Source organism: Quercus lobata, chromosome 7 (genome assembly GCF_001633185.2).
Source record: "Quercus lobata isolate SW786 chromosome 7, ValleyOak3.0 Primary Assembly, whole genome shotgun sequence".
NCBI classification, from domain to species: Eukaryota; Viridiplantae; Streptophyta; class Magnoliopsida; order Fagales; family Fagaceae; genus Quercus; species Quercus lobata.
Genome location: NC_044910.1, coordinates 10,823,757 through 10,841,682, shown reverse-complemented (window position 1 = coordinate 10,841,682; position 17,926 = coordinate 10,823,757). Strand labels below are relative to the sequence as shown.

Genomic DNA, 17,926 nt, shown 5'->3' with positions numbered 1-17,926 from the left:
TTAGTAACAAAGAGAGACACTAATTGAAATGATTTAAAAATTATATGATTTTAATTGAAAATTAAAAAAATAGGATTTAATTTGAAATCACCCGAGATTTTATGGGAATTATATAAATCTAATCAATCATTTATTTTGTGTCAACTTTACTTTACTCTCCTCCATTCTCATTCGATCCAAACGAGCCCTTAATAGCGCAGGCAAGGGATTGAGTAGATTATATAGTAGTATATGTTTTTTTTTTTTTTTTTTTGAGATAAAAGATAAATATTTTATTGAAGAAAAGTACGTATTACAAAAGTACCACTAGGAACAACACACCCCATAGAGCAGGAAATAATTCCAGCAGGTTGGACACTAACAACAAAACAAAACAACTAAAACATCACCAAAGACAGAAAAACAAAACAAATCAACCAACTCGATGAGAGCTAGTTTCTATTCTGTGAAGCACACAGTCTTTGATACTCTTCTAAAAAACCAATAGCCCTATCTAGGATGATTTTTGGATGCTGCTGGATTCTTTCAAAGTAGAATTTATTCCTTGTGTTCCATATTGCCCAAGACACCATTGCCCATCGTTCTAACTCCAGTTGTGGGAGCTTCTTAACCAGCAATTGGAATAAATGGAAGAACTCATGAGCCTCATTTGAGCACTTCTAAAGCAATTGGAATATATGTTTTTTTTCTAATGTTTAGAACTCTTGATTCTAAAAGAATAGAAAATCGATCACGCAAATATAAATGAAAGTCAAAATCTAAAACTCCGTATTTTCTTACAGAGAATCCAAAAGAATAAAGTCAAGAAATGAACATTATTTCACTTATCATTGACATTGGAGGACACTTGGTGGCGCCAATCAGAAAACATTTTTGCCATCTAAGTTGCTACAATAGCCACATCAAGAATCTCAAAGATCAATTTCAGAAGCTGGGTGACAAGAGAGCTGGGGTGCAATTAGAAATTGATGCAGCAAAACAAAACGAAGAGGTAATTGCATCTGAGGTTGAGAGTTGGGTAGAAAAGGTAGATAACATCAGTGAAGGTCTGCAGAGATTCCTTAAAGAAGATGTCAAAGCAAATGCGATGTGCTTGAATGGATGGTGTCCCAATCTGAAGTCACGTTATTCTTGAGTAGGATAGCTAAGAAGAAGACTTTGGAAATTGATGGGCTATTAAGAGATGGACAATTTGATAAAGTGTCCTATCCTCCTCCTCCACCACAGGGAATAGCAACTTCTTCCAAGGAAGGTTTTAAGGTTTTTGAATCAAGAATACCAATCATGAGAGAACTTTTGACTGCTTTAAGGGATGACAAGATCAACATGACTGCCATATGCGGGATGGAGGGGATTGGAAAGACAACAATGGCCAAAGAGGTAGCAAAAAGAGCCAAAGATGATAACTTATTTGATGAAGTTGTGATGGTAGTAGTGTCCCGTAAAAGAGACTTGAGCAAGATTGAAGATCAAATTGCTATGATGCAACGTAGGGAAATTAACTTTGAGAATGTCCTTGTAATATTAGACAATGTTTTGGAAGAAGTTAATCTAAAGGATGTAGGAATTCCTTATAAAGTTGAACTCAATAGTTGCAAAATCTTGTTAACATCAATAAGCGAAGAAGTCTGCAATCAAATGAAATCTCATAAGATTGTTAGAATTGAAGCCTTAACTGAAGAAGAAGCATGGAGCTTTTTCAAAGAGATGGCAAGTAATTGTATAGATACTCCCAATCTACGTCCAATAGCAGAAAAGGTTGCGAAGGAATGTAAAGGCATACCTATTGCTATAGTTACTGTTGGAAGAGCTCTAGAAAACAAGAGAAATAATGAGTGGGTTGCTGCACTTCAACAGCTTAGAAAGTCTATCTCAAAAAATAATTCAGGTTTGGATTCAAATGTCTATTCCAGCATAGAGCTCAGTTACAATTTTCTAGCAAGTGATGAAGTCAAGTCATGCTTTTTAATATGCTGTTTATTTCCAGAAGATTATGATATTCCCATTGAATATTTATTCAGATTTGGAGTGGGACAAAGGTTATTTGCAAAGATTGATAAGGTGGCAGAAGCAAGAAATAGAGTCCATGCAATGGTTGACAATCTTAGAAGATCATCTCTTTTGTTGGATAGTGATGAACAAGAATGTGTGAAAATGCATGATGTTGTACGGGGTGTTGCAATATCAATTGCTAATGAACATGTTTGTTGGGAAGAATGGACAAAGAAAGATACATATGAACATTATGTTGCGATTTCGATTGTATCTCAAGAATTGAAAAATCATCCTGATGGCTTGGAGTGTCCGAAACTTGAGCTTCTACAACTATCACGTGGCAAGGACACTACTAGACAAATGCTCCCAACCAATCTATTTAAAGGGATGATGGGATTAAAGGTTTTGGCTATGCAAGGTATGTCTTTTCCATCACTACCACAATCCATACAGGTCCTTCAGAACCTTCAGACATTGCTTCTAGAGTATTGTGAGATAAAAGATGTGTCAGCAATTGGAGCACTTGGGAAACTAGAAATGCTTAGCTTTCTTGGTACTGAAATCAAGGAGTTGCCCAGAGAAATAGGAAATCTGAGTCATTTAAAGTTGTTAGATCTGTCAGAATGCTCTGCTCTTCAGCACATTCCACCTGGTCTACTATCAAGTTTATCTAGACTAGAAGAGTTGTACATGGGAAATGTCTTTGTCATGAATTGGGAACCAACGGAAGGCAATAGAAAGGGAGCCAACGCAAGCCTTGCTGAACTATGGTCTTTCTCTGATTCTTTGATGGCTTTACGTCTTCATATTCCAAACATCAAGTTATTGCCAAAAGAATTGCACTTCAAAAATCAAATGATAAAATTTCAAATATATGCATGGGACATGCCATTTATGCATCGGATTTTTGGCAACTATTCTATTTTCTGGAACACAACTCAGTATATATTCAAAAATAGTTTGGCACTTGTAGGATTTGTTGCAAGTGATATTGCGGAGAGTCGGATACCTCATCTACTGTTACAGAAATCTGAATTTATATTTTTGAGTGAAATAAAAGATTTTGAAAACATTCTCTACAAGTTAGACGAAGAGGGCTTTCCATGCTTGGAGGTTCTAAGCATTTCATACAGTGAAGATGTAGAATACTTAATTGATGCCACATCATATCAGACTCCTCGTGTTGCCTTTCCTATCTTGGAGTCATTGGAACTAGTGAGATTGCCTAATTTAAAAAAGATATATCATAGCCAAATCCCACAGAGATCCTTTAGTGGTACACACTCACAGCTTGCTTGTTTTGGCAAACTAAGATCAATTATGCTCTTCTATTGCAAATGTTTGAAAAATGTCTTTTCATTGTCCATAGCGAGAGGTTTGGTTCAACTCCAAGAGTTAAATATAGAAAGTTGTGAAGACATGGAGAAAATATTTCACAAGGAAGGAGAAGATGAGAAGGCACTAATTGATAAGATCATGTTTCCGCAATTAATGTCTATAAAGCTGCGCTCTCTACCAAGACTCATTGGCTTTTGTACAGGCATGGGTCCTGTTGAGCTTGTCCAACCATCATTGTTGAATCAGGAGGTATAATTCTTTCCCTCACTCTTTAAAATATTAATTTTATAAATCCTTCCTTTCAAAAGCTCATTGTTTTATGCTTTTCAAAGTGATTTATCAATTTTTTAATGTTTAAAAGGTTTGCCTGGATTTGATGCTTCTTACATAATAAGTTTATGGATTCATCAGGTTAGAAGGATAGACACTTTTGGAAGTGACAAGATGACAATCATTCAGCAAACTGCTGGATCCTTTCCTGACTCAACACCCATTTCTCATAAATTCTTTTCATCCAAGACCATTTTGTGGCAACCTAATTTAAAAGAACTTTCATTTAGGGGTTCAAATGAAGATTTTGAAAGACTAGAAGTGGTATTTGATCTTGAAGGACAGAAGGACAACAATGACCATCAGAGAATCGCAGTACTTGCTGAATTGAAAACTTTAAGAGTAAATCGTTTATGTAATTTGAGGTATTTATGGAAGAATGTTCCACAAGGAATTCAGAGCTTTCAAAACCTAACATCAATTGATGTATTTAAATGTCATAAACTAAGATATTTATTCCCACCTACTGTTGCAAAACTACTTGTGGAACTTCAAAGCATTGACATATTGCAGTGTGACATGATCAAAAACATTGTTCAAAGAGATGGAGAAGAAGAGGCAGAGGATATCATCTTGTTCCCTAAACTTACTTCCTTCAGTTTATGGTCTCTACCAAATCTCATGAGTTTCTGTATCGAACCTTATTTTATTGAATGGTCATCCATTGAGAAGATCTATATGTATGGGTGTCCGAAATTCAAAACATGTGGGAAGCTGCAGAAGATTAACTGGGAATTGGATTCAAAGCCCCAAGACCAAGAGTCATTTTTTTTTTTTTTTTTTTTTAATAATAAGAAAACAACACAATGAAATTTCTAGATTTATGCACCTGTGCCAATGGAGCATTGTGATAACCTTAAGTCGATCAACAAAGTGATAAGATAAATAGACATCAACATTTTATTGCTTTTCTATTTGTTCATCCACTCTGTTTATACCATCTTCTTTTGTAGATGGATATATATATATATATATATATATTTATTTATATATATATATATATATGTATATATGTATATATATATATGCTTTTTTTTTTTGGCTATTAGGCCCATGGATCCAAATAATTTTGATGGATATAAAAGAAATGATTATTTAGTTCTTTAAAAGTAATTGATTATCTTTGTTTGTAGGGTATTTTGACTAAGGATCCAAGAGCTAATGATATCGACAACAACTCCGAGACAAGGTCTTTTTTTCCATCCCATTTGATTGTGTTCTTAAAGAATCTAAAAAAGATAAATTTGATTAGCTATGATTCACTGGAAGTTATATTTCAACTTGAGGAACTAAATGTTAAGGAAAGTCGCATGGCACCAGTACTTGATCAGTTAAGGGAATTGGATCTAATGGATTTACCAAACTGGTGCACATATGGAAGAAGGGTCCAGAAAGGATCTTGGGCTTTGGGAACTTGAGATTGTTAGAAGTAATAGGATGTAACAGTCTAACATATTTGTTCTCACCATCCATAGCAAAACTGCTTGTGATGTTAGAGAAAATTAAAGTTAGTCACTGTGAGAAAATTGAAGAAATCCTTGCAAGAGCAGGAGAAGAAGAGGAAGAAAAGGAAAGTCACATCGCACCAGTACTTGATCAATTAAGGGAATTGTTTCTAATGGATTTACCAAAACTGGTGCACATATGGAAGAAGGGTCCGAAAAGGATCTTGGGCTTTGGAAACCTGAGATTGTTAAAAGTATGGGACTGTAACAGTCTGACATATTTGTTCTCACCATCAACAGCAAAATTGCTTGTGATGTTAGAGAAAATAGAAGTTGGTAACTGTAAGAAAATTGAAGAAATCCTTGCAAGAGCAGGAGAAGAAGTGGAAGAAAAGGAAAGTCAAATCGCACCAGTACCTGATCAGTTAAGGGAATTGGTTCTAATGGATTTACCAAAATTGGTGCACATATGGAAGAAAGGTCCGGAAAGGATCTTGGGCTTTGGAAACCTGAGATTGTTAAAAGTATGGGACTGTAACAGTCTGACATATTTGTTCTCACCATCAATAGCAAAACTGCTCGTGATGTTAGAGAAAATTGAAGTTGGTAACTGTAAGAAAATTGAAGAAATCCTTGCAAGAGCAGGAGAAGAAGAAAAAGAAAAGGACGTTTTGTTCGACAAAGTGAACTCAATCGTGCTTCATAATTTACCAAATCTGAAGTGTTTTTGCTCTGAAACTAATGCTTTAGAGTGGCCATCACTGGAGGAAATAATGGTGAATGAATGTCCTAGTTTAAGCACGTTTATTCCATCTAATCTAAACACACCTAAGCTAGAGGGAGTATACAATGCATTTTCATGGGAAAAAGAAAGAACATGTCATTGGAAGGGATACCTAAATGCCACCATAGAGCACATATTCAAAGGAAAGGTATGTCACATTCACACCACAAATATCCCACTAATAGGAGAATTTTAACACTTTTGTATAAACCATCATTATATATAATTTGCAAATATTTTTAGCTTTTATTAATTAGTGGAAATTAGAACCTAGTTTTATTAAAATGAAAAAATAAATATTTTGACACAATTGCATGCACCAAGAAAATATTTTGACAAACAATAATTTTTTCACTTACAATCAATTACAGTAGCAGCAATAGCAATCACACTGTCGTTTTTCACTTACAATCAATTACAGTAGCAGCAATAGCAATCACACTGTCATTTTTCCATTGAAAATATTATGGTTACTTAAATCACACATAATTTTTATATAGGAAAAGCTGGCGGATCACTAGACACATTAACAAGAGCAAATTGAGATTAGTGAGACGGATGTGTAATGCTGGGTAAGACATACAAGTGGTGAGCACATTACCTTTTCTTATATTAGTTTAGTATTTGGTCAGTATCCAAAAATGCATAAACATCATAAATAAATAAAATAAAATTGAATGATCATTAATTACAAGTTTCCTAGTTCTATAAAATCTAGAAAATCATATTTGGTAAAGCATAATATTATTCTATCTATCCCGATCATTTTGCTATAATTTAGTCTTTATATTATAAGAACAAAAACATCATATTCTAGTAATTAAGTTGAAATCTTTAAAATATGATACTAATCAAATTCATTAAACAATAAGTGTCCTTTTTCCTCATCATATATAGATGTATGAAAGTAATCCCATTTAACTCACTGTAAATCTAATGTCTCACTTGCTTGTATGTGGTAACAAGTGGTATCAATTACGTGCTTTTCAGCCTCAAGTTTCTAAAGAGGATATGATGCTGGCATATACATGTAGAAGGAAGCATTGTCATAAACCTTATGAGAAACACATCTAAAGTTTATGCTCATTCCAAACAGGGCCTTATATTGTTTCTTTTAGTGGTGAAGCTAGCTGGATCTATCTTATGCTATTTTTGTGTGTGTGTGTATTCCAAGAAGACCATAGTGTGATTATATTCTTGTTTTCATCTATGTTCAATCTTTTATCCATAAGACTCCAAAATTGAAAAAATTGAGTGTTTATGAGCCCTATATGTGAATGCCATGCATTATCTCCACATTTGAATGCTAAGTAAATATACTCATATTCATACTAATTTATCTACTTGATAATCTTGTAGTTATTAAGTTTCTTTAAACTAGAACCAAGTTAATGTACGTTTCTTTGCACAAGAAAGCAGTAAATCATTTTGATGAAACCCAACAATAGCCAAACTTCCCCAACACATGATATATTTCCGCATACAAAATTGACTTTCCACTAAAACCAAATGATACAACCAGCCTACGGAATTCTCATAGCCAATGAAATTGTGCATAAAAACATATTACATGTTGAATATGAATTAATCCAAACACCAAAAATGAATTCTTTCACCAATATATAATCTAATTTTGGTATACAAACTGATTACTGTAACCTACATTACAAATACTATCCTATTGTCCTTCATGGTTCTATTAAACATCTAACATAATCAGATTATTAGAACTATAGTTTAAACATAAGAAATGAGAATAAACGACATAGGTAAACATATGTGACACTAGAAGTGCATATGGAGACCAAATCAACAACATAAGAAATGAGAATATATGACCTAGGTAAACACATGTGACACTAGAAGTGCAAATGGAGACCAAATCAACAACAAAGAGATTTGCAACTTTCAATTTCATCATCAATATGACTAATGCATGACAACCCAATCCCTAAAGGAATTTGGGGTTAAAGATTGACAGCAATCCACTTAATGGTGAATCATGACTGATCCAGTACGAACTCAATGCTTAATGATCCTTTGATAGGATGGGTTGAGCCAGTCTTCAAAAGAACTTCATCAAGACAATTTTTGTGCTTCTCATTTCCGTGACCGCACAAGCCAGAGGAGACTAAGGGCTTGAAGATGAAAGGAATAGTCATTTATTGCAAGAAGTGCATGAGCTGATTGCCTAGTTATCAATATACGGTGCATTGTTATAGTGTTTTTTTATGCACATTGTCAACCTGGTAATTGCAAGAAAAGAAAAGAAAAAGTGACATAAAATGGCCTCATCAACAGTTACAAGAAGACCAAGTTATGTACAAGTTGCATCAAAACTAGCACCAAGCCTTTTAAATGCATGGTTTATTTCATCTAGAAAGAGGACCAAGTTTTTATAGACTCTTTTCTAAAAACAAAAAAAATACATAATGGGAAGTTAATGAAAAGTAACAAGACTGTTTTTTTTTTTTTTTCATCAGCAAAGCTCGAGTGAAATAGCTTATTCATCTTAAATGGGGGGGGGTTCGTAGCTTTCTCATTGAGTCTAAATCTTTTCAATTAGTTGTAGAGGAAGGGGGTCGTTTTTTCTTATTAAGGATCTTTGAGAGGGGCAAGTTTGCTATGAGATCAGTTTTCATGAGCAAGAACGCAGCCCATTGGCTGATGTCTTGCATTGAACACTTTGTTGTTGGGAAGAGTTTCAAGCAGTTTTTCACTCTTAGAGAGGGTGACACTGCTTTCTTTCTCCAGTGGTGTTCCAACCCCTCAGGTCAGTTCTTGCTGTTATCTGAAATCAAAGATGGTGGGACTAGGAGATCGATTATTGTACCGGAGGGCATTGAGAGATTTGGTTGGAGGGTTTTTGGTCTAGAACTAAGGAAGTTGTTGTTTCCTTCTCATTATGCAGTGGGTGGAAATGGTCCCCCTAAATTCACTCCTCAGGCACGGAAGCATAAGCTGGAGGTTCATAACTCTAGAACTTTTGCTGAAGTTGTGCAAGGTCTTCATGATAGAACTGAGGATAGAAAGCAGCTGCCACACCTTGGTCTCACAGCCAAAGAGAAGTTTACACAGCTAGGAAAGGAGAATAAAGGGGAGAATCTGATACTCTCAAGTGCAAAAATGGGGGAAATTCCAGTGAGCAAGTCTGGAAGGATGGAGGTGGTGGGAAGGTTTTGGAGGGAGCAACGGTTGAGTGAGGTGGCTGAGGTGGGTCAGCAGAAGTTGGCTGACACTAGTTTACTTTCCCCAAGCTTTTTGAATTCAAAAGCTGTTGTAAAGGGGAAGAAGTCTGCTTTTAGAAGATCTTGCTGGGCAGGGAGAGGTCTTGTCATAGAGGTTGATGTGATAGGGAGGAGACAGGTCTCTTGGGTTAGAAAGAAAGGGGGAGTTTCTAAGAACAGAGGAGTGGCACGTGAAGTGGAAAGGGAAGGCAACTCTGATGCTTCTAAGGTCCTTAATTGGGCTCCTCTAGAAACCAATCAGGAGGCCCTTAGGCCTGGTTTGGGCTGTGGATCAAGCCCAGTGAGGGGCTCTTCTTTCTCAGGCCCAAGCGTGTTTGAGTTGGGGGAGTGCTCTCTGGCTGGGGAAGGTAAGTCAGCCCAGATCCTGACTTCTGAAGCCTGCCCCAAGGCTCGTCACCAGCAAGGAGCGCCGGACCGGAGCGTCAAGCCTCTGGCGGTGGCCGACGGCCCCTCCGTCGCCGGTCCCAGCTCCGACGAGCCCCGGAAGTCACCGGGAAAGGACGCGACTGGGACCGTTGGGTCTCCGTTGCTGCTAGTGGAGGCCGACGGCCCCTCCGCTGCCGGATTCAGCTCCGGCGAGCTTCCGACGACACCGGGAAAGGCCGGCGACACCTGCATCGTCGGTTTTTGCTCAGGTCCTTGCTCCGGCGAGACTCCAATCTCTCTGATCAAGGCTGGCAGCCCCTCCTCTGACGGAATAAATTCCGATGTGCATTCGGTGTCACCGGGTAAGTCTGATAAGGAGTCTTTGTGGTCTCCGGCAGAGAGGTTTTTATCTAATTTACTTCTGAGCTTATCAAGGGCTGGGCTTGTGGGTTTGAGGGACAACATTGGGGCTGAAGGTGGCTGGGACAGTTGTGTCTTATCCAAGCCGAATGCTGCCCTTGAAATAGTGCAACCCAGGTCAACGGTGACTCCCACAAAGGCTTTATGTGCTGTTGCTGGGGTGAGTGACTTGGTGGAGGTCGAACTGAACAACTCAGATATGGGTATGGGGGGAGAGGATAGTTTATTAGCCCCTTTGTTATCTATCACGCCCTTTGGGCTCCCTTTGGCAGTTGAGTTTAATTGGAGTAATGAGGCAGTGGAGAATGTGAACACGTCGGATATTTCTAGATGGGTGAAGAATAGACTTCCTGGGTTTAGTAAACTGGTGGGGCTGCCTTTATGCCGACATGAGAATTTATGCATTGCCTTGTTACAAAAGATTGAGAGGGAGACGGAGGCTGCCAAAGAGCTGAATAGGAAAGCTACAGCTACTAGAAAAGTCGTCATCTTTAAGGAGAAAGGGAAGAGAGAGCTGAGGAATTTGCAATCCTCAGTTAATTATGATGGTAGGCAGCGTGCTGGCTGCTGAGTTTTTTTTTTTTTGGTCAGTGGGGCGTTATTGTCTTTATGAATTTGAAAATTCTTTCTTGGAATGTTAGGGGTCTGAATGATGGTCGGAAACGTTTGATAGTGAAAAATTTATTGCGTGATTGGAAGTGTGATGTAATCTGCCTTCAAGAAACTAAGCTTGCTGGCCTGGACAGACAGTTGGTTGGTAGCTTATGGAGTTGTCCTTTTCTGGATTGGGTGGCGCTAGATGCTGTCCAGACGGCGGGTGGGGTTTTGCTGATGTGGGATAGGAGGGTTGTAGAGAGGTCGGAGTGTTTGGTGAGTTCTTTCTCTGTGTCTGTTCGGTGGCGTGGGGTGGGGGACGGTTTCACTTGGGCGTGTTCGGGGGTTTATGGCCCAGTTGATAACAATGAGAGGGGTCTTATGTGGGACGAGTTGGTTGGTGTTCAGCAATACTGGAATGTCCCTTGGTGTTGCATCGGGGATTTCAATATTGTTCGTTTCCCTAGCGAACGGTTGGGATGTTCTCGTCTTTCTCCGGCCATGGAACTCTTTTCGGAGTTCATTGGGGATCTTAACTTGATTGACTTGCCTCTGGAGGGTGGGAGATATACTTGGTCTAGCGGTTCAAACCAGCCCTCGATGTCTAGGATAGACAGAGTTTTGGTGTCTCATGATTGGGAGGAGCACTTCCCAGATGTGACCCAACGGATTTTACCTCGTCCTGTTTCAGATCATTTTCCAATTCTTATGGAGGTAGGGGGAATGGCGAGGAGTAAAAGTCCGTTTAGGTTTGAGAATATGTGGCTAAAGTCGGAGGGATTTATTGATAGAGTTCACTCTTGGTGGAATCGTCATTCCTTCTCCGGTACTCCTAGCTTTGTGTTTGCCAAAAAGCTGAAGGCTTTGAAAGAAGATATCATTCAGTGGAACCGGTCGGAGTTTGGTCATGTTGGGCGCAAAAAGTCTCATTTATTAGAGGCTCTGAAATCCTTTGATGCCAAGGAAGGGGAATTTGGCCTCTCTGATGCTGAGGTTTGTGAGAGAGATGTGATGAGGTCTGAAGTTAAGAATCTTCTCTCTTTGGAAGAAATCTCTTGGAGACAGAAATCAAGGATGCTATGGATTAAGGAAGGAGATAATAATACTAAATTTTTCCATAGGGTGGCTAATTCCCGCAGAAGGTATAATAATCTGAGCTTTCTGGAGGTGGATGGGGTGATCTATGAGGAGGAATCCGAGGTGGCTGCCCAGGCAGTAAACTTTTATAAAAATCTGTATCAGGAGACGGAGGAGTGGAGACCTTTTGCGGAAGGTTTGGAGTTTGATCAGATAGATGGGTCGGAGAGGGGTTGGCTTGAAAGGAGGTTTGAGAAGGAGGAAATTCTTCTCGCCGTTAACGAGCTGGCTGGAGATAAAGCTCCAGGTCCAGACGGCTTCTCTATGGCCTTTTTCCACCATTGCTGGAGAGTGGTGGAAAGGGATGTCCTAGCAGTTTTTGAGGAGGTCTATCAACATAGTAAGTTTGAGAAATCTTTGAATGCTACCTTCTTAGTTCTCATTCCCAAGAAGAATGATGCTTCCAATATTCGAGATTTCAGGCCTATTAGCTTGGTGGGGAGCATGTACAAGATCCTGTCTAAGGTTTTGGCGAATCGTTTGAAACTGGTCTTAGATCATCTAATTTCTGAGTCTCAGAATAGTTTTGTGGGAGGAAGACAGATTCTTGACTCAGTTCTTATTGCTAATGAGTGCGTTAATAGTCGAGTGAAGAGTAAGATCCCGGGGGTCATTTGTAAGCTAGACATTGAGAAAGCTTATGATCATGTGAATTGGGAGGCTCTTCTGGACCTTTTGAAGAGAATGTGTTTCGGGGAGAAGTGGTGTAGTTGGATCCGCACTGGTATCTCGACGGTCCAGTTTTCTATTTTGATCAATGGGGCTCCTGCTGACTTTTTTGGGAGCACGAGCGGTCTGAGGCAAGGGGATCCGCTATCTCCTTTGTTATTTCTAGTCATGATGGAGGTCCTAAGTAGGATGTTGAAAAGAGTTGAAGGTGCCGGCCTGATTAGGGGTTTCAAGGCTATTGGAAGACGGGGTGAAGGGGAATGTGTCTCGCACCTTCTATTTGCAGATGATACTATTTTGTTTTGTGATGCGGACGTGGAACAGATCCTTCATGTTCGGATGCTTCTCCTTTGCTTTCAGGCTGTGACTGGTTTGAAGGTTAATGTCCTGAAGAGTGAGATGGTTCCAGTAGGGGAGGTTATTAATATTCATGCCTTGGCAGAGATTTTGGGTTGCCGGATTGGATCCTTGCCAATGACCTACCTTGGTATGCCTTTGGGGGCGTCTCATAAATCCCCCTCTATTTGGAACCCTATATTGGAGAAGATTAATCGAAGGTTAGCCGGGTGGAAGAAGTTGTATTTGTCAAAAGGCGGAAGATTGACGCTGCTCAAGAGTACGCTTTCTAGCCTTCCTACTTACTATTTATCTCTCTTCACCATTCCGTCGCATGTGGCTAATAAAATTGAGAAGATTCAGAGGGACTTCCTGTGGGGGGAGTCGAAGCTTCATTTGGTGGGGTGGGATAAGGTGTGTGCTCCTAAGGTTAATGGTGGCTTGGGTATCAGGAAACTAACTACCTTTAATAAAGCTCTGCTTGGAAAGTGGTTATGGCGGTTTGGGGTTGAGGAGACCCGTCTATGGAGGAGGGTTGTAGCTTTGAAGTTTGGGGAAGAATGGGGGGGTTGGTCTTCTAAGTTGGGTAGGGGTGTTCATGGGTGTGGTTTATGGAGAAGTATCCGAAAAGGTTGGGAGATTTTTAGCAAGTTTATCCGGTTTGAGATTGGGGTGGGGGATAGAGTGAAGTTTTGGACAGATCAGTGGTGTGGGGACTCTCCACTTCATCTTTCCTTCCCGGTTGTGTATGGGATTGTTTCTAATAGAAAGGCTTCTGTGGCCTCATCTCTCGAAAGGTTGGGGACCCAAGCTCGTAGAAGTTGGAAGGTTCCTTTTCTTAGGGATCCTAATGATTGGGAGATGGGAGAGGTGGTTAATTTTCTCCAGACCTTGGATTCTTGTTTACCTCACTCCGAGCAAGAAGACCGCATGGTTTGGAAATTGTCGAAGAAGGGGGATTTCAATATTCGCTCCTTTTACGACAAGCTTCGAAGCCCCTCTCCTTTTACTTTTCCTTGGAAAGGTATTTGGAAGGTTAAGGCCCCTCCGCACGTCTCTTTCTTTGTTTGGACGGCTGCTTGGGAGAAGATTCTTACAGGGGACACTTTGCGGCGTAGAGGCTTTGAGCTGGTTGATTGGTGCATTATGTGTCGTTGCAATGGGGAGACGGTGAATCATTTGCTTCTCCATTGTGAAAAAGCTTATAAGTTGTGGAGCTTGATTTTCAGATCTTTTGGGATTTCTTGGGTCTTGCCTAGATCGGTTGCAGAAATGCTCTTCAGCTGGTGGAACTGGTGTGGAAAGCACTCTTCTAGCATTTGGAATTTAGCTCCGTTGTGCCTTTTGTGGTGTATTTGGAGGGAGCAGAATTGGCGAACTTTTGAGGACAGGGACAGATCCGATGACCAGTTGCTAGCTTATTTTTGTGGTTCCCTTTTTGATTGGTCTAGGGCTTGGGGACTCACCTCTAGTGATTCCCTCCCTTTGTTCCTTTGTTCTCTTCACTGTTCTTAGTTTTTTGTTGTTTCTATTTGTTTTCTTGTTCACTTTTCTGTTTTGTTTGTTTCTCTCTCTGTACTTTCTGTTCTGCCTCTGTTTTCATGAGGTAGTTTTCTTAATATACTTCTTTATTACTTATCAAAAAAAAAAAAATATTTCCTTATAACCTATCAAAAAAAAACAAGACTGTTTTTTGCAGACCCACCCCACCCCCCATAAAAATTCCCAAGCAAGATTAAATGCATAATGCTTTGAAGAACATATACGAATACAACAAACCCATGTAGGATTTGGTTTCTTCCTCGTATTCCAAATACCTAAAAACATACCAAAGTGCATTTAATCTTAATGCTATGGGAACACAAATTGGCTAGTAATGGACAAAGAATATGAATTAAAATTTTATAATTGCACAAGGGGTATTCCTCAAAACAATTATACTTATAGATTTCCTACTATTTTACTGACAATATCAAAGTAGCTAAAGAATTTTAAAGCAATCCCAAGAAGCAATATTCTACCATGTGTAAGGATTATCCTAGCACTGCAAATCTAGCCTGTTTCAAAATTGAGTTTCATTTCATCATCATTCCTTCCTAGCAATGAGTGCTTGAACGATAGTAGGAAAACAAATAAGTGGGATCAAACCAGAATAGAAAATTACCTGGCAAATGAATCCCTCAAGTGTTCCAAGCTTTCCTATGTAGTTTGCTACATTCCCAGATGATCCTAACCGGCCAGGTGAGCCATTGGTCAATGTCTCAGCCAGGGATTGTTGCAATGCCTCCATGCCTAGTAACAGAGCATCTCAATTAAAGGCTCCAATTGATTCACAAGAAGCTGCACCATTTGGCAATTCAGTCAAAAACGTTACAAAATCATTTTTAAAAATAAGGAGTAAAGAAGTGCTGCCAACATAGAAACAAGGTATTAAAGATTTTAATTTTTGACACATAAAGTGCCCATTTTTTTTTGTCACAATATGTAAAATACATCCATTCCAAAAATGGGTGATGAATAAGAAAGCACAATTTAGAAATTAGAAGGGCTAATCAGAACTTCCTTTATGGTTAAGAAAACTGAAACTTCCATTACTCAAAGCATCCAAAAATGGGTGATGAATAAGAAAGCACAATTTAGAAATTAGAATGGCTAATCAGAACTTCCTTTACGGTTAAGAAAACTGAAACTTCCATTACTCAAAGCATAAGAAAGAGGATAATATAGTCCTTACATTCATGTGCATAAACTCCAATGTAGGAATCAAGGAAAAACAAAAAACAGTGGGGCAAAAGAGGAGGGGGGGGGGGGGGGGGGGGGTTCATTTTATACAAACATCCTTCGTCAAATATGTATGTGTGTATGGTGCATCTTCCCCTACTAATGCCTTACATGTGTTAGAAAAATGATTAAGCAACTAAATTCATCATTGCTTAATAGTTTAAACTTTTGGGACAAGTGGTAGTATGTCATACTATCAGAATAGGTGGCCTTGAGTTCAAGCTTTTGTTTTCTTGATTACAAAAGCCACAATTTTAACAAGGCTAAATTCTAATCATGCCACAATTAAAAGAATTGATAATGTAGGGAATTTTTTGTAAAACCTGCAGCCAACTGACCCTGCCTAGCAAAACTAGTTGCCAAGTAATCTAGGGGCATTCACCCATGACAGACTAAGAAAAAAATCAGAATAAAGGCCAAATTCAAAAAATTAAAAAGTGGTTCGAAATTCAAAAATAAAATCAGAAATAATAAATTCTGAATTAGTTTTGGAGCTCCTTGCATCAAAAGACACACAATGACATTGAGATACATGTTAAGAAAATTTCCATGTGACAATTAGTTTTCCAACTTCAGGCATTTGGAGCGTACCCCAGTTAGGTCAAACAATATATAAGTGAATCTACATGTCAAGTTGATTTCAAATAGGTAAGCCAGCAACCAGTTTTGAGAATTTTTTTTTTTTTAAAAAGTAAAGCTGCAATGCAGGTTAGAGTTCATCTCATGTAGTTTAGCAAAGAAACCTGAAGGAGCTACAAAAACACCTTGGCATGATTAAAAACCTTTATGGTGTCCATATCAAATTGTATGTTGAGCTTGCCTGCGGCTTATCATGCCACGCAACTATGAATTTAAAATAATTTGATCATAACCTCAGTAACTTGCATATTTAAGCTACAACCATGTGATTACGTTATTAAGGACCTTAACACAAGATACTAAGAAATATGATTCTAAAGATTTTAGAGATATTAATTCCGTGATCAATTTTAAAAATCCAAGCATACAATCATTAAAGAATCAAAAGGAAAAGAAGTTTAAATACCATTTCCACTCATTAAATGGGATTAATCTCCTGAGCTTGAGATAAATATGCCCTAGAAGAAAAAGGATTAACAGAAACATAATAACAATGTCCTAAGCCCTCACATTGAAAAGGCAAAAAGGATAAAACGAGTACTGCACTTAATTGAGTATAACATTGTCAAACCTGCTGGCGGGCTCACCAGAGCTCTCATTCTAGTTGATTTAGCTTTAGGCGGCTACTCTCAAGTTGTTGCACATATGCCTAAAAAATGAAGTAAAAACAAGTTGTTGCATCTTATCCACAAACTATTATAAGATGGAGCAGCTTGCATTCCAGCATATGCAGCAATTATATATTGAAAGCAAAGCAAAATAACAATGACAACAATGTTCATGAGGAGAAAAGAACTAAAGACACAAAAGGGCCTGCTTTTTTCCTTAATCAGCTTTTTCTGGCAGCTTCACGATTTTGAACAAGCTGGTGTGACATCCACGAAATTTTGATTTGAAAGTTTTTGAATCTATATTATTTAAATCGTATTGATCTGAAATTATCTGAATATACATTGTTAAAATCATATTACCTTTTGATCCCCTGATTTCTCTTTTGATTTATCACTGGAATCAGAAGCCACAACAGCAGTCAATTGAAACCTTTCATGCTGCGCAAAGACAAGGAAAGCACAAACTTAAAGTCAATGGTAAAGAGCAGCCAAACTTTCCAATGAAACAGGAAGTTCTTATATGCAATATTACTTTCACATGGCAACACCAAAAGCAAAGATAGTTCTCATTACAGAATTATCGTATGGATCTAATGAAAGGGCATATTACTTTTTAGCATCAAATTACTACATAGCAGCATTACTACATACGAGATATTTATAGATGACATAATCCCTAGAAAGCTGAAAAAGATGCATAAACAATGCGAGAGACATCACCCTTTGCTTCTGCCATCCCAGTTCTCACAATGGCCACTAGATGTAGAAATCAGATTCGGCTGCGCTTCTAATGTGTGTGCTCATCATCAGAGTTCTGGTTCTCACGCGCTTCCGTGAACCCTTTCAAATTCAGAAAGAGAGAGAGAGAGAGAGAGAGAGAGAGAGAGAAGGAATGAAGGTAGGGTCGGCCCAAATAGGAAAGGGCCATTAAAGCTTATGCCACAAGAATGGATTTGTATTCATTGAGTTGGGATAAGTTCTAGATAATAGACATAAGCCCATAAATTCTCAACAAAAAAAAAAAAAAAAAAAAAAAAAAAAAAAAAAAAAGACATGAGCCCATAACTGCAAAAGGGTTTGAAGCCTATCTATCTATGGGAACGAGGTTTTTTTTTTTTTTTTTTTAGTTTAATCTAAAGTATATATTTGTGTAAAGTTTCCTTCTAGAGATTTGAATCCTGACCATTATCCCCCACTACAAGAACTTTATACTTGTAGAGTGATCATCACGCC

At 38.5% G+C, this 17,926-nt stretch overlaps 1 long non-coding RNA gene and 1 pseudogene across 3 annotated transcripts; one reads left to right on the top strand and one right to left on the bottom strand.

Moving 5' to 3' along the window:
- The first annotated feature begins 240 nt into the window (after nt 1–240).
- LOC115951562 lies at nt 241–6,141 on the top strand (annotated as a pseudogene).
- Nucleotides 6,142–6,680: 539 nt separating this feature from the next.
- On the bottom strand, nt 6,681–17,625 carry LOC115952816. Of its 3 annotated transcripts, XR_004083577.1 has the most exons (6): nt 17,414–17,625; nt 17,054–17,131; nt 16,654–16,731; nt 16,489–16,540; nt 14,827–15,002; nt 6,681–8,138 (listed from the first exon to the last, which is right to left on the bottom strand). It is a non-coding gene; the product is annotated as an uncharacterized LOC115952816 (long non-coding RNA). The 3 variants fall into 3 exon arrangements; XR_004083576.1 differs by lacking the exon at nt 16,489–16,540; XR_004083578.1 differs by lacking the exon at nt 16,489–16,540 and having other exon boundaries at nt 6,681–8,083.
- Nucleotides 17,626–17,926: the final 301 nt, after the last annotated feature.